This window comes from Anser brachyrhynchus, assembly GCF_964034855.1.
Source record: "Anser brachyrhynchus genome assembly, chromosome: 1".
NCBI classification, from domain to species: domain Eukaryota; kingdom Metazoa; phylum Chordata; class Aves; order Anseriformes; family Anatidae; genus Anser; species Anser brachyrhynchus.
The window spans coordinates 3,477,714-3,502,083 of record NC_137694.1 but is presented as its reverse complement, the minus strand read 5'-3'; the positions used below and the strand labels follow the sequence as shown (position 1 = coordinate 3,502,083).

General features: G+C 47.4%; 1 long non-coding RNA gene across 1 annotated transcript; it reads left to right on the top strand.

Moving 5' to 3' along the window:
* Positions 1–224: 224 nt before the first annotated feature.
* LOC308186849 lies at positions 225–6,479 on the top strand. Its single transcript, XR_013944333.1, has 3 exons — positions 225–1,818; positions 2,962–3,146; positions 4,854–6,479. It is a non-coding gene; the product is annotated as an uncharacterized lncRNA (long non-coding RNA).
* Positions 6,480–24,370: the final 17,891 nt, after the last annotated feature.

The window sequence follows — 24,370 nt, the reverse complement described above, 5'->3', positions numbered from 1 at the left end:
ATTGCCTGTGAACCAGCACCGACTTGTACCTGATAATCTTGGAGGAATGCATGCATAAGGGCTGGTTTATTTGCTTTCCTTGCAGTCATTTAAAGGACAGCTCTGGGATTTCCAGCGGAGTGGCATTGGCCTCCTGGTACCTCAGCCTTAGCACTGCTGCTTTGATATATCACTATTTTAACACAGCAGCCTTCTGGTGTGCTGAAGCATGGAAGAAGGGCAGGTTTAGTAAGAGTTGCATGGAAGAAAGTTTTAATATGGGATGGATCCTGGCTCCCTGATGAGGTGCAAGTTTTGTGGGCAGTGAAGACGACCAGTACAGGGCCTGAGAGCAAGGAATTACCAACAGAATAGAGAATAGTGTTATGCCTTGTTAAAACTTTTAGAGTATGTTGTCTATGTCACAGTCCAGGAGATTTTAGCCACTGATCTGTCCAAGTTGACTCAAGAAGCCTGGAGGGTGCACGTATTGGGGTAAAAGCTCCAATGTACCAAAATGTATCCAAAAGGAGTACCAATGTACCCAAAAGGGGTATGGGCACATTCACAACAACCTTTGGAGCATCCTCCAACCCTTGTCTCTTCTGCAGTGTGTCAGATGAGACAGGCTGCAGCTGCTCCTCCAGAGCTTTTTGTTGAGGTCCTGCTTGTGCTTTTCCCCATTTTTTTTTATTTAGACTTTCATCCTCCAAGGCCACCACAAATCAAAGTCTCCTTCACAGGTGAGAAAACCGGGTTGGGAGGTCCCAGCAATGACAGGGGTGACTTCTGTTCCCTTCTCCTGCCAGGACTTTACCCAGAGCACCTTCTCCTTGGGCACTTCCAAGAGCAGTTGAGCTTTAAATATTTTTTTTTTCTTTTCATTTTTCCCTCTTCCTCCAGCTTTCCCCCTTCCTAGGAAGGGTTATTTGGCTTTGGTGGGGCAGCCTGACCCTGTCTGTAGAAGGAAAGCCAACAGAGGAGTGGCTGCAAGCAGACCCAAGGGATGGGTCCACGGGGGGCAAGCATATATAATCCCCCACTCCAGATATTCTCCAGCTTCCAGTTATTTTCAATAGTCTGTCTATCTAGTAGCCCCCTGGGGATCTCTCTTCTTAACACTAGTTTCCTAAGATATAAGGACAGCATTCTCAAGTAGAGATGCAACCTCTTAAGCATTCATATTTAATAACACTTATTTTTTAACTCCATTATAGGATGCTGGAAGATGGATTCTCTTTATCATATAAGAGGAAGAGGTTTAGTTGGGGCAGACCCCAGGAGGATGTCTGGGTGACTGTTAGTCAGAGATCTGAGCTGTGCTGACATGTGTATCCTACAGCTTCAGCTTTAACCTCTGTCCTCGTGAAGCCAGCTGGGAGATGAGGTTGGAATTAACCTTTCCCTGCTGCAGGACGCCCACAGCTATCTGCTTACAGGGAAGTTTTCTTTCTTTTTTTCTTTCTTTTTTAATTATAGTGATTTCATGCAGCTGTTGGTATCTTCCTGCTCCTCCTGTTAACACAAGACTTGTAAGGAGGGTCTCTTTTCAAGAAGGCAGCTGTTTTTTCTCATTCTTTCAATTAATTAGGACGTGAGCTTCCACTACAAAAAACATCAGAAGTTATGTTGGGTTCCTGGTTGAGGAGTCATCTGAATTAGAGGTCCACGGGGAAAACAAATGATGCTTATATCCTGTTTAAGAGTGAGGATTTACGTGCTGCAACGTTGTTGGATGTTGAAGCAGTTTATTACACTCAGGGAATGTGTTGTTTACCAGTCTATTCACATTCACAGATGTGGTTGTGGTATCGGTTTGGGCACTTTTCATCCTTGGAGGTAAGCACCTGAAACAGGAGTGGGATCTATCCCTCCTCATAGACATGTTGATATCTGCGTATGAACCTAGGGTGATGGGTAGTAAAAACAGACATAAAGCTACATCATTACCTTCTCGCTTCAATCTAAAACCATGTTAGCTCTTCTGATTGTCTTCTGCAGTAGCGTTTGCAATAGCGCAGCACTTCAGACCTTGCAGGTCCCCTTAGGACCCCATTTGATAGAGAATGGTGATAGCAGCAACAAGGAAAGCTACCCCTTCGAGGCAGTATACCCTTTAACAGCCAGCTGAAAAATACAAGTACAGGGCAGGTGCAGAGACAACATCTGCATATTTTAGACTCAGAATGTACCCTGAGCTCAAGGACAAGTTCACCTTCTGTCACCTGTTGGGGCAAGTGGGAGCAGAAGGTGGTTCATGCCCCCAGACAACATCAGAAGTTTTAAATAGTGCCTCATGAAATCCGAGAATGGGGAAAGTGAGGTAGGAATCCCATGGGTGATGTTTCCAGAAAATTCTGATGCAATTTGTTAATGTTTGCTGTTCGTCTTCAGCCCCAGGGCTCTTGTACAAGGTTTGTTTTTATTTGTGAAGAAATGGGAACTTCTCAGGGGAAAAAGAATGAAACAAATGCAACGCTGACTGCAAAATCCAGTGAAGTCAAAGTTTGAATTACTTTAAAATCTGACTGTTGTGGGCAGAAAATGCAGGTGAATTTTCAATGTTTAATGGTTTCAAAACCACCTTTTCCCCATTGTCTACTAACTGTGCTGAGAGCAGAGATGGAGGATCTGTGGGAAAAGAGGAGGGAACCCTGCCTTTACCTAGCGCTGTCATGGCCAAGGTCCCACTTTTCTTTCTGACATAGTTGCATATCCAATACCCTTGTTTGTCTGGGGCTTTTTTGTCCTTCAGGGCATTTGCAGCTGTGGATTTACCCTGGAGTACATGGAATTTTGGCCCCCCATCAGCAATAGCTAATCTAGGAGGTGGAGACCTGGTTGTGTGATGCAGCCATAGACCCAATCGTATTCCTTCACCTTTTCTTTTCCACGTGCATGTGGCTTTTGGAAACAGCCTTGCTGGCACATTTTAGCCGAGTGACTGCTTCTATAAAAATTGTTCCTATTGTGAAAAAACAGGTTAAATTTGGAAACATGGATGCAATTATTGTCATTGCACAGAGAAACACTTGACTACTGCAGAAAAGTGGTAAGTGGGAGCTGCACTTCAAGGCTGAAAATGGATTGTGAAGGTCCAGACTTCTGCACAAGAAAAGAAAATGCTACAACGATAAGCTGTTCTCCATAAAGACTCAGGCAGGAAGGTGAGAGCTCTTTGCAGCCAGCTCTGCACCTCCCAATCCACCATAAAGGCAGCACTCCATCTCTGTCAATGGACAAGGCTTTGCTGGGAAGGGAAGCACATTTCCTTAGGGAGCAATCTCTAGGAGTGATTAGATAGTGCCTACAGGTGGGTGGGCAAGCTTAAGGTCATGGTTTGTGGAGGACCTTGGTGTGGGTTCTTATTGCAAATACCCTGCTGGCAGCAAATCACTCAAACTACAGCTTTCCCTGGGGAACACAGAGGTGTTTCACTCAAAGCCTCTCTCCTGATCTACTAGGTGAAAGGATTTGGATTCATGAGGCTTACAGGTATCCCTCCAACAGTGATTAATGGGGATTTTTGCTTTCAGGCCATGTTGAAGGACCCAGGCTTGCTGTGTAGAGCACTATGGGGCCTGCTGTACCTGACATGTCAGGAGTGCAGAAGGACAGGAGCTGGATGTCCATCTAGCAGGGACTCCCTTGGATAGGGGGATAAGGACTACCTCTGGGACCCTTGAGGAAAGATATTGCCTCTCCAAAACTGCCAAAATCAAGCAACAAATTTAAGTGCTGTGTCCTCTAGGGAAGAAGGTGTTGGAAGGATTCACACTACTTAATAAATAAATGAAAGATCTCTAATAGTGTGTGCAATGAGAATAATATCTATTGGAGACAGGGCAGGACAGGCACCTTCTGCAATCTTTGTTTTCTTTAAGGCTGATACCTGAAGGCTGGTTACCCCTCTGCAGGGTGGTTTGGAAGCTGAGACCATCACTTTAACACAGGACTTGCTCAAGAGGAGATAACTTGGCTGCAAACTCCTCCAGATCTCCCTCTTAATGCAATTGGTTTTCAAAAGCTCTCCTCCTCCTCACCCAGCCTGATGGGGTTAAACACCTCTGAGGAGGCTGGAGGGAGGAATGTTTTTAATCTCCCTGATTTATTAAAATCGTCTAAAGACAGCCAGCTGCAACAGATAAAACTGCTGCCCTCTGCACTTCAGAAAGATCCTCCCCGAGCCAGCACTGCACAGAAAACATTGGCAATGGCTTAGTGACCTGTGGGACATGGTGGTACCTGCCTGCCCGTCGATGGCCAGGGCTGAATTTGGCCAAATTTCCAGCAGGGCTGCCTTCTGTTGGCTCATGCATCCCCCCCTACTGCTTTGCTCATGGAGAGAGATGTCATGGGGGCAGTGGAGGTAGGCACTGAGCTCACTGGGAAAGCTGCTCCCAGAAAGGTTTCGAGGCTGGGGTGATAACATAAAGAGGAAGAAAGGGGGCGGAAAAAAGTTCTGGCAAAGAGAGACAGAGGGCAGGGGAAGGATTTTCCCGGAGGGGATTTAGTGCTTTTGGTTTCGCTTGCATCAAAATCCTGTAAAGGGCTGGAGAAGGGGGGTGGGGGGGTGGGGTCTCAGAGAAGAGGTTTGGGGAGGTGGGGACAGGTCTCGTGACCCCAGTGCTGGCACCAGGTTTGGATTATAGCTCTGAAAGGATCTGCTTTCAGTCCTTTTTCCACTGCTTCTTTATATATATATATATATATACACACACTCAAATGAGTGTATTTGTGTGCGTGCATTCCTTCAGGGTCTCTACCCGAGATTTGCTGATCTGAAAGACAATGAAGATATTCACAAGGATTTTTCTGTCCTTCTGCCCCTGCCACAATTAGATATTAATCATGCTTTGCTCTTCCCCTCCCAGCTGCACTCTCAGGACCACCGGATGAGCTGTGGCCAATGCAGTGCTGCAAAACCCCTTCCTTCAAGCTTTCTGTCCCAGGCTGGAGGATGAGCCAAAAGCAGCATCTGAATTCCTGCCCCGCACCTCTCCTGCCATGTAACAAATGGTTGTGACAGGGCAGAGTGGAGATCTCTGCCCTCCAGGCCAAGCCAGGGCTCTGCAGGACGTGACATCTTTGATTTGTGTCTGTGCAGGACACACCGGAGACAAAAGACAGCGTCAAGAGTAATTGAATGAATGTGGCAGGCAGACCCAGCAGTGCTCTTATCAGCTGGGGGAGGCAGAGCAGATCCGATGAGCAGAACAGGCCAGGTACCAGGAACGAGATCTTAGGGTTGCATTCCTCACATAAGTGGAATTTCCTGCGGTCCCCGCTCAGTTCTCGTTTGTAAATTGAAAATCTAGAATCTGGAAAGAAAAAAAAAAAAAAGCCTTACTGAAAAAAAGTAATTAATTTTCTGTGCTGTCTTAATCTATAAAGTAATATAATAAAAAGAAACCCTCATCCCAAGCTAGAGGGAGTGTATTGTTTAAACCCCAAGAGAGGCAATGTTTAATTTAATTTCACAGGTAGTTATTTTGCAAAGCCTCTAAGGGAGGAAACTCTTCCAATGCCACCGCTCCAAGAATTTGACACAATATAATTTATATTGCCATTGTAGTGAGAGGCCTCAGTGTGTTGTGCACATGCGGGTACCCCCACGTATTCACAGAAAAAACCTCCTGTGAGCTTCCAAGGTAATGATGCAGAAGGCAGTGGGCAAAGTGGAGAACACGAGGGGTGAAGGTGGCCAAAGCCTCAGCGCAGGCCTGTGATAAACCAAAAGCAGGATTCCTGGCATCCCATGACCATGTCCTGGTTGTTCCCTTGGGATCACAGTGGCCTCTTGTCTGATTTTTTTTTACATGCATTGGGAGAGAAACAGTCTCTAGAGGAATGCTCTGTGGTTTCTCTCTTTTCACTGAGATTAACCCTACACATCAAGCACGTACTTTCTCCTGATGGCCTGACTGAATGGTACAACCACATTGAGGCTGTACAACCTCTTCCCCTTGCTGATCCCACCAAAAAACCTTGCTGTGGAAGAGCAGAGCAGTAAGAAGGGGGACCTCTGGGTACCATTCACCCTGGTTTCAGCTTCACGTCCATTTCAGACCTGACAGAAGTTCCAGTGAACACCAAAAGCCTTCAGTTTGCATAGACAGAAAATGCCGATAACCCCACAGGCAGCCTAAAAAGTCAAAGCCCAAGTGGTTCAGCCCTTTTTGGGAGTGGTTTACCTTCATTAACTCCCCCTGGGTTCTGATCGAGCTTTATCCCAAAGTGAGCAGAAGAGCCTTTTCCTCGTGATATTCCCCCCAGTCAGTGATCAGACCTGCCATACATCACACACAGGGAGATGGGCTTGCAGAACTGGCTCCCTCCTCCTTTTCTCCCGTTGTTGTTGCATTCCCTTCCCTCTGACACCCCAACAGCCAGATGCAGAAGCCTGGGTGAGCTGTGGTTTCCAGCCCGTTTGCATGCTAATGATGATGGCTGATAAAGGGATAGAATCTGACGTGCTATTTATCTAAATCCCAATCTCATGTAGCCCCATGAAAAGACACATTTCTCAGGGACAAGCTGGTTCCTGCAGCCTGGTGCCCAGAGACCAGGCACTGCCTTCCCTGTTACACAGCCCTGTGATGTGCTCTTGGAGCAGCTTTCACAGGAGCTTCTTGCCAAGATCTGTGTTATGATCCTGCTGGCTAATTTCTATTGGGGAGGGACAGTGAAGCTCTCATCGGTCACTCCCCTGGCGAAGAAAGACCTAAGGGACTGGGGCATAATGTCTCAAGGGCATCTGCTTAGCTCTGCTAATCCCTTTGCAGTTCAACAGCTGTCCCGCTGCACTTTGCCATGCGTGAGCTTGTTGAGCGCAAAAGTCCTTTGCTTTGCAGCTAGCTTTGCAAAATCGACATTATTAGGATTTCAAAAAGTTGTTCCCGGTCCAAGATAAACACAGAAACCGAAGCAGCCTGTGAGACCAGTCTCCTGAAGGGAGAGACTTGAGAGGGCAGATTAGAAAATAAAGGGAGAAAGAAATATATAAATCCTGGCCAAACTATGACTAAGGCGAAGATAGGATAACGGCTTTCGGTTCTTTGAAGAACGTAAACACCACAATGTGAGAGCAGATACAGTTCAACGAGATGGATGAGGCTGAGCGGAGAAAAACATTTGCTGTGTGTTAGGAGATGATTTGAGGCCACTGCAGATGTTGTGCGGGATGGGGAAGAGAAGTCCTGTGGCTGCCATCCATTTAACATGGGCAGGCCCATGCATTGGGAATGTGCCCGGATGGTGTGGAGGTGTCAGGCTGACCTGAAACCAGGTGGGAGAAGCCAGTGAAAGGCAGGGATTGTTCCGCTGATTTTCATGTGGCTTCAGAGACCAGGGTTTTGGATAACAAGTTACACCTGTGTTGTGTCTCATCTTTCTACGTGTCCAAGGGTGACTGCCTTTCCTGTCTCCTGCTTACTATTTTCTTGCTTTATGATGATTTTGGCCCTTGCTTGTTTTCAAAGGATAGACCCAATATGTTTTTTGTCCTCTGAGGGCTTCCAAAGCACTGAAAATGTGTATTCTGCTCGGTGATCATGGAGACAAGCTCACCATGGCCACTCTTCCCCAGCCCATCACCCCTCTGACATAGAATCATAGAATCATTTGGGTTGGAAAAGACCTCCAGGATCATCTAGTCCAGCCTTTAACCTAGTACTGAGAAGTCAGTACATCTTTGTACCTCTGCTACGAGATGGCTTTCATTCTTCTTGGTGATCCAGAGAAGTCACTGGTGCTGGTACAGCCATTTTGGACAACCTTTCGTGATCTCATGCCCCCACCTTCCTCCTCCTATGGGGTAATGTCAAATTGCAACCTGTGCTATATACCCATGTCTCACAGACCTAGCCCAGGCTCCAACCAAACTCCGAGAGGCATTGCAGGTACCGGGACATACGTTGTTCTGGCCAAGATGATTTTTTCAAAACACAAAAACTATGCTACAGGGTTGAGAGACAAAGAGAGGCTATGAAACCACTTCTCCAAATAAAATCCATCCATGTTTAAAAGAACCTGGACTCCTAGACTTGAGGTCTCCAAATCCTCAGGGTGGAACCGGTGCAGCCCTGGCAGAGGACCAGTCCTTGTAAAATAATGGTTATGTGAAAAAACAATCCCAAAACTTTAATCAGTCCTTAATTAAGAGGTGTGGTGCCTCAGAAGTAAAGGAGCACTTTGCATTTAAATCCTTTGGTGCACTGCACCAAGAAATTATCCTTCTATCTGTAATCCCTTGGTGTCACCTCCTTCCAAGGAGGCTCTCAAGCAATACCGAGGCCAATGTGACAGCACATTTAAATAATACGGTTAAAATAGGGCCACTGAGAGATCTTGTTTCTGATTTTCAGCCCTCCCAAATCAAATAAAATGAATTTGACACGGAAAAAACAGAGCAAAACAAAACAAAACCCACAACCACAGACCAACCCTCCAGGATTTCCATTCTTTAAAGTCACCTGGGAGAATCTGTGAAACTGACTTCTCTGACAAATTTGCAGTCTAAGCTCAGGCGTCTGGGAGCAGTTTCACTGTGAGAATACTGAAGTGAAAATTGTTTCATCAAGAAAGCCAATGTAATACTGTAGGAAATAGAAGAATGGGTATTGCTAAGTCTTTCAATTTGATCATGAGTATGCTTTTTGTGGTAAAGTTTCAGCTGCTGCAATAATGGTATGTTGCTGTATTCCTAGAATTGCCTTGCAGTTGTAGCACACTTGATTACAGAGAAAAACAGAGAAATGTGACAGCTTCACAGTTAGAAGGTAAATAAATATCTTGGGCACGGTCTTAGCAGTCTCTTTAAAATAGGCAGCGGTGAAACTTAGACTGGGGATAGAAGAAGTGCTGTCCCTGGGCTGGGAAACATTGCAGATGGGGCTTCTTCCAGCATCAAAGTGCTATCTCAAACCCCAACCAGAGGATTTTCCAACAACTATCAGTTGAGGCATAAATATTTGCTTGTTAACTGCCAACCTCCTTAATCCTAAAGGAAAAACAGAGTAAATTGTCCATGGCGAAGAAAAAAGGGTGGAGAACTCCAAGGTGTTTAAGAAACTGGACTTCTCACTGTCTGTTATCCTCTTGTGATGTTCATCTGAAGGCTGTTCCCCATGGGAGCATGGAGCAGAGCTATTGGTACCCTTTCAGCAAGGCATGAGGAGAGGGCTGGAGACAAATTTTGCTGAAACAGAATATGTGGGGAACCCTCAGCAAAGCAAGATGTTCAGAACAAGGCAACTCAATAAGGGGGCATCCCAGATCAGTCTGGGGCAGGGCGAGAATAGAGGCAGGGAGACAATTTTTTCTCACTTTTTGCTATAGCATTGCAGGTAACAAGGCTCTGCACCTCAGGAGAGCAAGAGCTGGGGCCACTTGAGTGCCTTCTGCTGCCAAACAGATCCTGGAGGAGCCATGTCCTCTCCTAGATGCTGACGGGGTTGTGAATTAGGGACTGCCTGCTGATGTGAAGCAAAGGCTAGAATAATTTTTCCTGGTATTAACAAATGGTATTAGCAAACTGTTTCTTCTTCTTCAGCCTTGGAAGAGAGCTGCAGCAACTGCCCTCCCTGAGAGCAGCTCTCCGTAGCTTGGGATAATGCAGTGTAATTCGGACAGCGTGGGAAAATCCTCTGAGCTACCCCAGAGAGACGAGGAGAAGATAGCTGGGAGGAGGACGTGGGCCTCCCTTTACAGGAGGTCTTTGAGGGCAGGTTACACAAACAGCTGTCAGCGGGGCCATCGGAGAGCTGATCCTGCCCTGGGGGGGACGTAATGGACACGGTGACCTTTCCAGGTCCCTTCCCACCCTCTGAGGTTGTGGGCAGAAGGGGGTATGGAATAAATCCTTTCTGTGCACTCCTCTGACCTGCAGCTATATGGAGCTATATGGGGTGTGCGTGTGCATAGGCCTGTATTTGCTGGGTGCAGGCAGTGCCAGATCGAATGCTATGCGGTGGGTTCTGAATCAGGTACATTTTTTTGGGGACTCTGCAACTGTCCTGTGTGCCTGCTCATCTTTTCCTTGCTGCTTTAATGATTAATGTAGATCTGGAGAAGCTCGGCTGAGCCTTTTATACATGGAGAACTGAGGTATGGAGGTCCTAATCTGCAGGCAGGCAACTGGAGACCTCTGCATCTTCCCTGGGGGATATGCCGTCTGTTACCTTCCCATGGTGGGCTGGGGATCACCTGTGCCTACCTTAGTCTGAACACGAAGTCAGAGAAGGACCAGAGCAAAAAGGCAGGTCACAGAAATGGGGAAGTCTTCTGGTGCCTACGGTTTAGGTGCTGTCACCAATACTGAAAGAATTGACCAAGGTCATGCACAGGGTCTCTTTGGCAGAGTCGAGAGACAAAACCAAGTGTTTTGCAACCAAGGTAACTTTCTAATCATTATTTCTTTCTAAAATGCTACAGAAGCATTGAACAAAAATTCACAAGGGTCTTAGAAACCCTTGGAACTTGTTTCTGGGGTGCTACGTCTCCTGCAGGAACTGCATGAGAAATTTCTGCTGATTTCACGAAATGGAAATTTCCTTTTATTTCAGACTGTGGCGATGGCGGGGGGAAGCAGCATCACCCCTTTGTGTGCAGGGAGCAGCTTCCACGCAGGCTGCACGCAGCAGTTTGCGGAGGACGTCCCCTTGGATGGATGGCATCTGGGCTGTGCCCGTACCCTCACGGGGAAGGAATTTGGGGTGGAGCCCAGGGAAAACAATCCCAGCTTCGTAGTGGTGATTAAAATGGCCGTTAGATTACGGCACCGGATCAGGTCAGATTAAACAATGAGGTCAGACGAAAAGGAGCCATCTGTGCATTGCAGCGGGCCGAGATCGCTCCGGGGACAGAGTGTGACCTGATGTCCTGCAGCCTGCCCTCGTCAGCGCGGCCACCGCTTCCTCCTTGCTGCATCAGGCACCACTGCCGCCTCCAGCAGCCCCCTTCCCACCGTGGCTGGAAGGAAAAGAAAGCACTGAACTGCTCTGAAAAGAAGCACTCTGCCCAAATCTAATCAGCTTCAGATAGGAAAATACCCCCCGCTGTGGAAGGGGAGGTCCCGTCCCCAGCCCCCTTCCCCGTCTCTGTTTCCCCTTTCCTCCCTGGGGATGTCAGGAATGATGGGGTGAAGGTTGGAAGGGGGGAAGTTCATCACAACCAAGGCGTTTGGGGATGGGCAGGATGGGCTTTGGGAGGGTTTGTCATCCCATGTACGCTGTGGGGGTGGGAAGCACGCAGAGGTGTGAGAAGTGTCTACACCAGAAACTCCTGCTGCTGTTCTGGCTGCACTTCTCACCTTTTATTTACTCTGTTTCTGTGAGATGCTCCCTGGCATCATAAGGTCTTAACACTGCTATCCCCCAGCCCTGAGCACACATCCTGATGCTAGATTTAAGAGGATTTCTGCTATCTCCAGGGCTCTCCCTGGGCCTCCAGTATCCCCAGGCTCAGCACTGGTGGTCAGAGGGGAGATGCCTCAGGGAGTGGGAGGATGCTTTGCTCTGTATCCCCTTCCACTTCTCTCAGCTTAAATTTATCACCTGTGTTTATCCATCTTCCCTAGTCCTTTGCTGTTGTAGTCCCTCATTTGGTTTTTCGGTTTCTGTGCCCGAGGAAGAGCTGCAGAGACTTGACCATGCTGCCTGAAAGTAGCTGTCTAATGCCACTGCAGATGTCCCTGTGATGTCCTCCTAGGCTGGTGGATGTGACACAAGACCCATGGGAGACCTGCAGCTTTCTGTGCCAGAAGCTGACTGTCTGGCAGGATACCCGGGCATCCTCAGTGATGCTAGGTGAGTCTTTGTAAAACAAAAAAAAAAACGTAATTACTTATTTTCTTTCTAAATTTATTTAGATATAAATATAGTTATTATCATCCCATTATTTCTTTTGCATTCTTTCCAGGATGGATAGAGGCCAGCTCAGCAAGGAATTGTGGAGAGGCTCAGAGGTTGCAGATGCTGATATAGTACAACCGTCCGCTTCCTCCCCCATCCCCACCGTGGCCTAATGTTGATTTCTAAATGTTAGTGACAGCTTAATTCTTCATGTCTACAATTGACAGTTTTCTTCTGTCATTAATCATAATGACTCTGGGCTGCTGGCAAGAGTTGATAGAGTGAGGGTGGAGTTTCCCAAGAAGCATCCCAGGGGTCCCAAATGCTTTGAATTAGCAAAGACAGTAAAAATATTCCTCTAGAGGACAGCCCTGCTTGCAGAGAACCGGAGGGATCAGTGAGGGCTTTCCCTTAGGGATGGCCGCAGTGCTCTCCGTGGTGGAAAAAACTTTTTCTTTTCTTCTCTGGAACAGCCAGCGAATAACCAGAGTCAAACAGGATCCGTCCCCTGCCCCATCCCCCTGCCCCACTGGTCTTGCCCACTTTCTGCAAGGGGAACACGTGCTGCTGTTTGCAACCCACAACTCCGTTGCTGTGGGGATTATCGACTGCGAGGTAGACTGGAAAAAGTCCTAATCTCTTTCCTGCCAAACTTTGTGCTTATCTACAAACCAAAAAGGCCATGTTGGCCTTTTTCTTTCCTTTTTTTTTTTTTTTTTTCTCTTCTCTTTCAGGACTTTGGTGATTTATGAGTTCTCAGAGTTACTGCTTTTTTCTTTCTTCATTTGCCACCTCCTTTGGCATGGAGTATGAGCCAACTTCTCCTAAAAGAAGGATATGTCCCATGAGGTCAGGATAGCTTCAGAACTTTGGGTCTATCAAAATGATATAGAGGTGTTTTAGATACTTCCTAAGGCAGTACAGCTTCGCGGGGCCTTCTCCTTGCAGAACCTGCCTGGCCAGGGTGCCAGTGTGGGGAAGAGAAAGATGGCTATAGAAGAAGAAAAGATGAGCATCTTTCCTTTGGTGGCAGGAGACCAGGGACAAGGGAAGCCTTGGCTTGCTTGATATAAAAGCATGAAAACATCTGGATCTCTATGCTCCAGAGTGCACAGGGGTGAGAAGACAGGGCTGAGAATGTCCCATGTCCAATATCTTCCTGGTGGAACTGCCTCCTTGCAGGTATCTCACCATTTCCACAGTGCAGGTATTATGATGGGGTTTGGCTGGGGCTTAATCCAGCCCTGACTGAACTTCCCCAGACACCAAAGGTGTGGAGAATACGATGAAAGCCCACGCTTGTCCCCACTGCTGTCCTCTCGGTGCCCTGACACCTTGCAGAACGCACTCTTATTTTCATCCATCCCTCAGCTGTTGACACAAGGCCTGTAAATAAAACCTTATGGACTTCTTACAAACTCCTTCTCATTCCAGTGTTTGGATGTTTATGGGTTTAAGGCCTAAGAGCCTAAAATCCTGCATTCTCTCCCCTGTATCAAGAGTGTTGTCTTGTTTGTTGATCAGATGCTAAACTTTTTCTCTGCTTTAGCCTACATTTCTCTGTACATGTGTGTTTATTTAGTTTTTCTTCACTTTCAAATGAAGCAGTGCTTTGCCCGGGCAAGCATGTCACCTTGATTAATTGTGCTGGGCAGAAACATGAACTGAGCTGATCTCGGCTGCTGGGAACAACATGCTGGCAGAACAAGAGGCTGAGTGCATCTCTCTCTGGCCAGCAGGCACCTTATGATGTGCCTTTCACCACAAAATAAAGAGGCACTGCAAGGGGATGTTTTTCACTTACTGATGTGAGATACCCACCTTTGAGTGGAGAGCAGCCTTTGAACAGTGCCAGCCAATGTCATCCTCTTGTCCAAGGGACTTAATGCTCTTGTGAGAGCACCTTCAAGATACTGCATATATATATTTATGGCATATATACCAACCTCAAAGTTTTAATGACACGGTCATGTCAAACAAAGCTTGTGGGAAGGGCAATAGATTTAAGAAGTTGGACTGAATTTGTTCAAGATGATGGCTCAGAGCCGGAAAAAGAAAACAGCTGGTTGCCAGTCCTCTCTGGTCAGCCCCTCTGCTTTCCAGCACATCATCCAGCACATGTTGAGAGGAAGTTGTAATGCATAGGGAAGCTTGGTTTGAACTTTCTTGTGTCTTGCCTGACTCAACTAAGCTCCTCTGATATTGCAGAGGTTTTGAGACACCTTTCGTGACCTCCGTACTGCTTGACATCCCTCCATAAGGAACACTAACCTTTGCGAAGCCTGAGGTTTTGTTGTCCCCTAAATCAAAAGAACAGTGCAGAGAGCTGCTACAGAGGACTCCCGTGTCCTCTTTGTCAAAGGACACTTCTTCACTGACCCTTGGAGCACTGTGAGAAATTCCCATCATGATGGACTGAAAGCAGTCCTCGGTGGTGTCTCAGGCTTGAAGGGACAGCATAAAAAAAGGGCTGGATATTGAAGAAGATATCTAGAAGCTGCTCTGTTGGACAGGCTGATGAATTTCCCTCTGCGTCCTTCATGCTGGTGATGCAGTGGCCAACGATTTTCCTTTTCTTCCCTATGAATGTAAGTTCATCTCCTCACTGGGGGGTAGATCTATCCCAATTAGTGCAACCTAATCAATGTGACGCAGTTCCTGTGAGCACAGCTAGGCCTCAAGCAAGATTCAGAAAAGAGGAACGACAAAGATTTTTGATGTGCTGGCTCTGTCCAGAAACCCTCAAGGGATTTCCTCTGCCACAGCACACATTCTGTTTGTGTATGTCATAGAATTATTTTTTTCTCCTCAAGGAAAACTCATTACAGTCATATTATCAGTATTATCAGACTGAATTTCTTTAAGTAAAATAGCTGTGTTTCTGCAAAAGAGCTAACACACACCTGCTGCTTGGTTGGGAGCTCATATGACATGACTGGTCTTTTCCCAGCCTCGGAGGAGATGCCCATAGAGAGAAGTTTGCTGTCATAATGCTGAAATAAGGATCAGTGTTTACCTCTGGGACTGATAAATGTCCTCCCACCTAGATGATGGGTAGGTAAGCTGAGACCCAAGGTGTCATCTGTTGCATTTGAGGACCGAAGGAAGAGCCAATAACCAACTCTCCATCACTGAGCCTTCACTCCTGCCCAGGACATCACTCCACATGTTGGCTCCTCCAGTTTTAACCTTATGAACCTTGAAGGGAGCAGGTGGGAGAGACTTTGACTGCAATTCCTTCAGTCCGCGTGATGTGTTCCTGGGGTGGCTTGACGATGATCTTCTTTTAGACCATGCATAATTTTCCCTCCGCGTGGTGCTGGGCGATGATTAATCTCACTGCAATAAACTGCCAATTCTTCTTCTGCATGTTTATCTGTCTATGGCAGGTGCCTGATGATTCCTTTCTCATTTGGATCGATTGGCACCACAATAAACCACACAGCAGTTATCATTGGGTTTACAGAGACTGCATGCACCCTCTTTTGCCCTTCTTCTTGCCAAAGAAGAAAAAGAACACTCCATCTCCAGATCCGTGAATCGCTCTGTCAGATACAACGATTTTTATTCCAGCTTTTAATTTGCTTAACATGTTAAGGCTGGCGCCAGCTTCACTACTGCTCTGATACTCAGCCAATTGCTCATGCTCAAGCAAAGTGGGTGTAAATTGGTAATCTTCCTGATTAACTTGCAGGGACAGTCTGTAGATTTGGGACACTGGGGAATCAAGCTCAAGGCTTGATTTTCTGCACAAATTCAGCTCTTACACAGTGCCAAATGATACAGCTGGGACCGTGATAGTTCAGCAGGTTAGGGTCTGGTCTTTTTTTTTTGGCAAATCTGCTGTGCATGGGTCATGGCAAGCATGGGAGGATGCTGCATGCTTTGGTAGATGGAGGCTCAGTTCATGGGAAAAAAAAGACACCCTCTCTCTCTGGAGAGGCGAAGGAATATTTCTTCCAGAAGCTAATCACACACAGCTTAAGCACTGCATTTCACCACATTCTTTAAAGGCACCCCAGGGAGAAATCTGGGACCAGTCTTTAAGGAGCATTCATAGAAATAAGTTTGCTTAATGATGTTCGCTGCTAGTCCTCCTCTCTCTGGAGATTTCGTCAGTAAGGCAAGCATCGTTGCTCAGGGCTGCCAGCTTGGACACATCAGGGTTACGGCAGTGTTATGAGCACTGAAGGGAACTGCTCTGGGTCTTTTTGCTGCTCCATCAGGGAGATCTTTTACCTCAGCTGGGGTGAGAGTGCACCAATCAGGGGTCAGGGTGCAGCAGAAAAGGACACCAACAAGGGCAAATATTTAACCCATGAGTGTAATTCATCCCCTCCAGCAAGAAGTTCTCCCCCCATCCAGCGGTGACTGCAGGGAACAGCAGCTGATAAATCTGCTGCAGCCTCTGGGTTACAAAATCAGCTTTTATTATTTGCTGTAGCTATTGGCTTTTGCTGTGAGAGCCAGAAGACCCTGGTTTGCTCCTGTTGGAGGTGGCATGCTCAGGAACACAGCACTGCACACACCCCAGCAGCCAGAACATTAACTATGTTTGCATTAACCAGACATTTTCAGTGTTCACAGCCTGAGGTGATGGGGATATCATGAACTCCCCCCTTAAGCAATATTCCTATAGCTCCAGCCATCCCTTTTGGAAGACCTATGATGACACTGATTGTCTTTTTAAATATTGGAACCGTATTCGTGCATCTCCCGTTGAAAAACATCCAGCAGCCAGTGTTGCTGGAACAATATTATCAGCAAGGGACCGTAAACAAACTGAAGAGCTTTTATCCTGGATCTGGGAGGCTGAAGGGGGATTTCTAACAAGGGAAGGTGGAAGAGGCTGCCCTCGCGTGGTGTTTTAACAAAACATCCCTTTCTAACGTCTGGCTTTCCCAGGCCTAGGGGATTCCCAGGGACAGAGAAACACTGGAGGGGTGTTCCCTGGGTCACATTTGCATTCAGACCAGAAGCACCAGGGACTGAAGAGATGAGTGAAAGGATATCCTTTTCCCAAACATAACACAATCGCTCTCTAGGAAAGAAACACATTTCCAAGGTAATATCCGTCAAAAAAAAAAAACAAAAAACAAACAAAAAAAACCCCCACAAAATAATAAAACAAAACTTTGGAGGAGTTTCACAAAGCAAAGCAGATCAGGTCTCAGCAAGTGTCACAGGTACCACCTTGGGTTCCTAAAGCTATTGAACCCTATGTGCAACCACTGCCTTCACTGCTACCTTGTTATGCCTCTTGTAGCACTGTCCTGGTGTACCAGGTGTGCAGCCTGGCTCAGGTTTGTCAGCAGGATGTCATGGGAACTGTCAGGGCTCTGCTACCATATTGTTCTCTGGCCCTCAACAGAATCTCCAGCTGTAGGTCTCATTTTCAGGAGTTGCTCTTCTTCCCTGCATCGTCTAAGAAATGTTAAAATGCATTTCCTTCTGTTTGAATAACAGGTGCAACATGGAGCTGGGCAGCATGAAGGCACTGTCTTCTTCTGCCCTCTAATTCTGGCTGTCGGTGCCTGTGCTCTCTGCATTTGACCCCACATGGCTGGGTGGTGAGGAAGGACTCCCCATGGTGCTGTAGGACTTTGCTTCTCCCCAGTTGCATTGCTGAGGTCAGACTGCTGTCTTGAAAAGAGACGCGGGAAAAACCGCCAGAAATACTTGGTGAAAGTTCAGCTGTGGCGTCTCCTGTACAGAAGCCTAGGTCAGAGAGCAAGCTGAGGCTTGGACTGGTCCCAGATTGACCATCCAGTAATGGATCTCATGCATGTTTAGCTGTCTGCATGCCTGTTACTACCTTCTTGTCACAACTTGGGTGGCAGAGAAGCCAGGCCTCACGCTGGGCTCAAACTTGTTCATAGGAAGCTGGCTGAGGAGCTGTGCTGTTCCACCAAGGAGCAGATGCCACCCCTGTTATCAGTCCACATCTCCTCCCCACCTTCACACTGACCTTCTCCCCATCCACCTCCAGTGACAGACATACACAGGTACTGCAGGTACTGCTGGCTGTATGGCTGAGAAGCTTTCTCTCCATACCATAAAGATGCTCGTGGCATCCCCAAGCAGTTCCTTGACAGCATGCTTATCAAGGTGGAGCAGCTTTTGTTCCTCTCCTTTGCAGCCCTTTCCTATCACACTTCCTCCAGGGACATCTACTCTGATTTTTTTCCCTTTATGCTGTGAGACCTCCAGAACTGCAGCTAATTACCACAGGCCGTGTTGTCAGAGGGGCTGTCGGCACCTGACTGTGGGCAAACTGATGACAGCCATCCCTGCCTATAACCTGTAGCTCCTTGCATGCTAACACAGCAGCTTCTCGACAGCGACAGGCACAGATGAAGAAGCTGTAAGGAGTGGTTGCAACTACTTCGTGCATGGGAGCATACCTATTTTCCTTCACAGAGATGCAAAGACGATGAACAAACAACACCTCAGCTAAAGGGCCTAAGGGACCCCCAGAGACATGGCTGCAATGTCTACTTTGCTGCTACTAGTACATCAGAGGGACTCTGTGGCTGAACTAGCTGAGGCCTGTGCAGGCAAAAAAAGAATCAGTTCTCTGTAGAAGTGGGGGACTAGCCTGGGCATAAGCCTGGATCCAGCGAACATCTGGAGAAGGCAAAGGTTTGAGGGTCCTTAGAAAAGACAGACTTTCAGGAACAGATCCACCTGCTCTTCCTGAGATCTCTCCTTTGGGACAAGAAGCCAACCGTATCCTGGGGTGCATCAAACACAGCATCACTAGTCGGTCAAGGGAAGTGATTGTCCCGCTCTACTCTGCGCTGGTGCGGCCTCACCTCGAGTACTGTGTGCAGTTCTGGGCGCCACAGTACAAAAAGGATGTGAAACTGTTGGAGAGTGTCCAGAGGAGGGCGATGAAGATGGTGAAGCGCGTAGAGGGGAAGATGTATGAGGAGCAGCTGAGGTCACTTGGCCTGTTCAGCCTGGAAAAGAGGAGGCTGAGAGGACACCTCATTGCAGCCTACAGCTTCCTTGTGAGGAGGAGTGGAGGGGCAGGCGCTGACCTATTCTCCTTAATCACCAGTGATAGGACCTACGGGAATGGTGTCAAGCTGAGGCAGGGGAGGTTTAGGCTAGACATCAGGAAGAGGTTCTTCACTGAGAGGGTGGTCGCCTACTGGAACAGGCTCCCCAGGGAAGTAGTCACGGCACCAAGCCTGTCAGAATTTAAGAAGCATTTGGACTGTGCACTTAGTCACATGGTCTAAAATTCTGGGTAGACCTGCGTGGTGCCAGGAGTTGGATTCCATGATCCTTATGGGTCCCTTCCAACTCGGGATATTCTATGATTCTATGATTCTAGGGCTGTGTCCTACAGCCACCTCTCTTGGCCTACTAAGAGAATCTATGTGGTATGACGCAGTTTCCCTTACATTGCTGCTTCGTAGATTCATAGATAACATAAAATGTCCTTTTTTTTTTTTTCTTTTTGACTCAAGTTTATATAATCTTACAAGGTCCTGTGTTACAGGCATCCAATCCAAAGAAAAGTTTTGGATACGCTAGGGCATCTCAAAGAGTTACCAGAGAGTAGATTTAGTTGTCTAAATGATGTTTAGAGGCTGTGGTTGAAATTCAACACACAAAAGAAGACATTTATCTTCAGGGTGTCTCCATGTAATCTGAGTTTGATCTCCCATTAGTGCCAGCAGATGTCCAGTCCATGTAGTCCATAGGAACGGAGAGGACTTAGCTCACCATTAACACCTACATTTGATCCACCGCTCCTTCATGGTTCCTCTTTGCCCCTGCTCCACTTGGGGTCCCTCCCACGGGATGCCGTCCTTCCCAAACTGAGACTGCGGGGGCTGCCCACAGGCAGCAGCTCTTCAGGAACTGCTCCCACACGGCTCCATACCACGGGGTCCATCCCCCAGGAGCAAACTGCTCCAGCACGGGTCCCCCACGGGCGGCAGCTCCCCCCAGACCCCCTGCTCCTGCGTGGGCTCCTCTCCACGGGCTGCAGCTCCGGCCCGGGGCCTGCTCCTGCAGGGGCTCTCCGTGGGCCGCGGCCTCCTCCAGGCCACATCCACCTGCTCCACCGGGGGCTCCTCCACGGGCTGCAGCGTGGAGATCTGCTCCGTGTGGCACCCATGGGTGCAGGGGGACAGCCTGCTCCACCAGGGGCCTCTCCACAGGCCGCAGGGGAACTGCTGCTGCGTGCCTGGAGCACCTCCTGCCCTCCTGCTGCACTCACCTTGGGGGCTGCAGGGCTGGGTCTCGCTCCTCGCTCTCCCAGCTGCTGTAACACAGCATTTTTTTTCTCTTTCTTAAATCTGCCCTCACAGAGGTGCAAACAACGTCGCTTATTGGCTCGGCTCTGGCCAGCAGCGGGTCCCTTTGTAGCTGTCTGAAACTGGCCCTTATCTAACATGCGGCAGCAGCTGGATTCTTCTCACAGAGGCCACCCCTGCAGCCCCTTGCTACCAAAGCCAAACCCAATACAGGGTGGGTTCAAGGGATTTGCCAGCATATTTGAAGAGCCTGAACCTATGGCAGAACCTGAAATAGCTTCAAGTTATACCTGGGACAGACACACCTGTACAGACAGATGCTGTGTCTGTGAGCTCTTAGTCCCCTCTATAGACAACAGTTATTGCCAGGACCTTCCTGCAGGTCTGCAGACTGCTTTTCCCACCATGGGAAAAGGGGATGGGACAACAAGGAGACTTGGTGTCTCTGATAACAAGCAGCACATCCGCTCTGCCATCCTTTCTGTGGGAGCACGCAACTGAGTTTCCTGCAGAGATGAGTGTGGTGGGGTTTCTGTGCTTTGCCTTTGAGAGATGCAACCACATGGTTTGGGCTCTGGAGGAATTAGAAATAGTGAGGAGATGCATCTCCTATTTCCTGCACTGATGTCACCTGCATTTCCTGGGCTGTGCTAACAAGAGGGCAGCCAACAGGCTGAGGAAAGTGATTCTTTCTCTCTCTTTAACATTTGTGAGACTGTATCTGTAGACTGTGTCCAGTTTGGGCTTGTCAGTACAAGAAAAGTAATAACAAACTGAAATAAGCCCAGCAGGGGCCACCAGGATGTTCAGGGACCTGGAGCACATGATATACGTGGAGAGGCTGAGAGCTGGATTTGCCCATTCTGCAGAAGAGAAGGCTCACAAGAGAGCTATTGCCATCTGCAAATGCCTAATGGGACCCTGTAGGGAAGGTAAAGGAGGATTTTCTTTCAGGGTGCACAGCAATAGGACAAGAGGGAATGAACACAATTTGGAAAACAGGAAACACTGATGAGATATTAGGAAGAAAATTACCACGAGGGTGCTCAAATCAGGGGGTCAGATTGCTTATGGAAACTCCACTCCTGAAGTTGTTTAAAGCTGGACTGCATGGGGCCATGAGCAACCCAGTGTACCTTTAAAGCTGGCCCTGTGTTGAGCTGGAGACCTCCAACAGGTTCCTCCCGGTCTATTTTATTCTATGAATACATGATTTTATGCATGTCCCAGATTCTAGGTGCACTTACCAAGCAGGGTCTTCAGTACAACTGCGGTGTTGTGTGGCTGTTTTATCAGCTAATGTGACCCAAAGCGGCCAGAGGAATGCCCACACTGATACACCTGAAGGTCTGATGGGAATTGGTCATGACCTAGACCACCAGGAGCACCAGCAAGAGCCTGTAACTTTAAGCAACAGTTTGCACTTTCATCTCCTTATCCCAAAGGGTTTTCTTGAAAACTCTCCCAGGAAGATGAGTGCTGTGCTTCTCCACCTAAAAATCAGCAACATGAAGAGGTCTTGTCTCCACTGGTTACCTAAATACACTGAAAAATACACTGAAAAAATAAGTGTAATATATCTTCCTTTCACAGAAAAGGGAAACCAAGGCACAGGGGAAAACCTTGCCCTAAGAACTGGGAGGAAAATGAATGAACTGTGTTTAAAAATATTGTAATGATTGATAGTGACTTTTTTACATTGTTCAATTTGCTGGGTTTCTTTCACACAACATTATGTGTAAAGCTATAGCAGAGAGTAGTTTTTGCACTAAAGAAAAGGAAGAAAAACATGAATTCATTCATTTTATTAGGAAAACATAAGTTATTATTATATTGTGGAAAACAAAAAGCTATCTGTTAACTATAATTATAATTATAGTTATATAATTATATAATTAGAATTATAGACTATAATTATAATTATTTAGACCTACAACCAATCTCAAGGACCACATCCTCTCAGTCCCATACATATCATAATGACATTAAAAACAAGCAATGTTTGAGCACTGAGCACTTTGCATTTCAATGTGCAGCCAGCTGAGGGCAGGAGAAGCCCATGCATTGGGTGAATGTGTGTGCATGTATTTATGGCTGTGAAATAGGAGGGGGAGATGGGGGAAAGAAGAAAGCAGCACTGCCTTGAGTGTGCCTCCTGCACAATTCTCCCTCTTTTAAAGCTCCATCCCAAAGACAGATCCCAAAGAAGGGCTTGGGGGGTGGCTGGGATGGGAGGTGGTGGTGTTGAACATCCCAGGGCTGAAACACACAAGATTATGTCCAAACATCAGGGAGCACTTCCATACTGTGCAGGTGATGGAGGGCTGACACAGGCTGCCCAGAGAGGTGCTGGGGGATCCTCCTTGGAGATCTGCAAAAGCTGGACATGGGCCTTGGCACCCTGCTCTGGGTGGCCCTGCTGGAGCAGGGATTGGAGCAGACGGACCCAGATGGACCTTCCAACATCAGCCAGTCTGTGGTTCTGTGACTCTGTGAGCTCTCAGTTGCTCCTTAGTCCAGGCCAGGGCATGGTCTCTGTAGGATAACAAAGGACAGTATGATATTGAGACGTTTTCCCCAACAATGTCTTCAGACCTTCAAACTCTGGAGAGTGTTTAGTGCTGGACGGGAAACAAACAAACAAACAAACAAAAAACACCAACCAACCAACCAACCAAACAAAACCTACCACCCAACTGTTAGAGGAAAGAGGTAATACTGCAGTGAGTGGGTCAACCTGAGTGCCTCTCATAGAATCATAGAACCACAGAATAACAGAATACGCTGAGTTGGAAGGGATCCACAAGGATCATTGAGTCCAACTCTTGGCTCCACACAGGATCACCCAAAACCAAACCCTATGTCTGAGAGCGTTGTCCAAATGCTTCTTGAAATCCGGCAGGCTTGGTGCTGTGACCCTGGGCAGCCTGTCCCAGTGCCCGACCACCTCTGGGTGCAGAACCTTTCCCTAAGCCCCAGCCTGACCCTCCCCTGTCCCAGCCCCATGCCGTTCCCTCGGGTCCTGTCGCTGTCCCCAGAGAGCAGAGCTCAGCGCCTGCCCCTCCGCTCCCCTCGTGAGGGAGCTGCAGGCCGCCATGAGACCTCCCCTCGGCCTGCTCTGCTCGGGGCTGAACAAACCGAAGGCTCTCAGTCAAGCAGCTCACACACGACTGATAACTGGTCCTACCCAGATCATCCCAGCTTTTCACACTTCCAAATTAGCCTCCGATGCATCTGTTGTCAGTGTGTCCATACGAACCCCTTCCTTCAATACCTGTTGTATCTCACCATCCAGTCAGTCCTACTGGTTAGACAGATTCCTATTTCCACTGTAATCTTCCTTTTGCTCACTTCTCCACGTTTATTATTATTGTGCCTTGTATGGAAGTTAGGCAAGGGGCTTTATGGCTCTCATTTTCTGTTTAACGTGCCCCTAAGCACAGACATGGTGTTCTCAGAGATACAGCTACCGTGCTTTCCCTCGGGACTACTTAATACTGCTTAGTTCCTGTTGGTTTTCTTGTTGTAAAATAAGCATTACTACTTGTGTATGAAAACCAAAGTACCTTGGGACAGCCAGAATGTCTTTTCTTTCTCCAGGCCATTCACATGATTCATATAACTTTTGCAAGCATTTTGTTGCCTCTTCAGGTTGGATTGATAGACACAGTTAATTAACAAGACAGAAACAAATCAGAGAAGTGGTGGTGTTTCCAAATTCCCTTCCCTTCCCTTCCCTTCCCTTCCCTTCCCTTCCCTTCCCTTCCCTTCCCTTCCCTTCCCTTCCCTTCCCTTCCCTTCCCTTCCCTTCCCTTCCCTCCCCTTCCCTTCCCTTCCCAATATGATATACATTAAAGGTGCTTAAATTTACTTGAGTCCTTAATTTTAAGCCAGACAGTTCAAGAATTCCATTTTTTTGAGTCTTTCTTAGACTAATTTTTGGCCTTCAGAGTTGGTTTCTTAAGCCTCATTTTCCCCCTGAATTTTGTTAGATCATGTTTTCAGTAGCGTCATAGTCATTTTATGTGAATATTTTCACCTCGACAGAAGGAAACAGCATTTTGAATCCCTGACCAAAATGTTTTCTTCCATATCCTATGCTGGGACTTGTGTTAATTAAGAAACCAACCAAATGAAAGAGGTTTAAATAGTTTGATCCCCAAACCCTTTTTGCAACAACTGTTCACCATTCATCTTATGTTCTCCTGTGATAGCATGTTCTCTTGGAAATATATTTTGTGGGCTTTAGCCAGCATTCATCTTTCC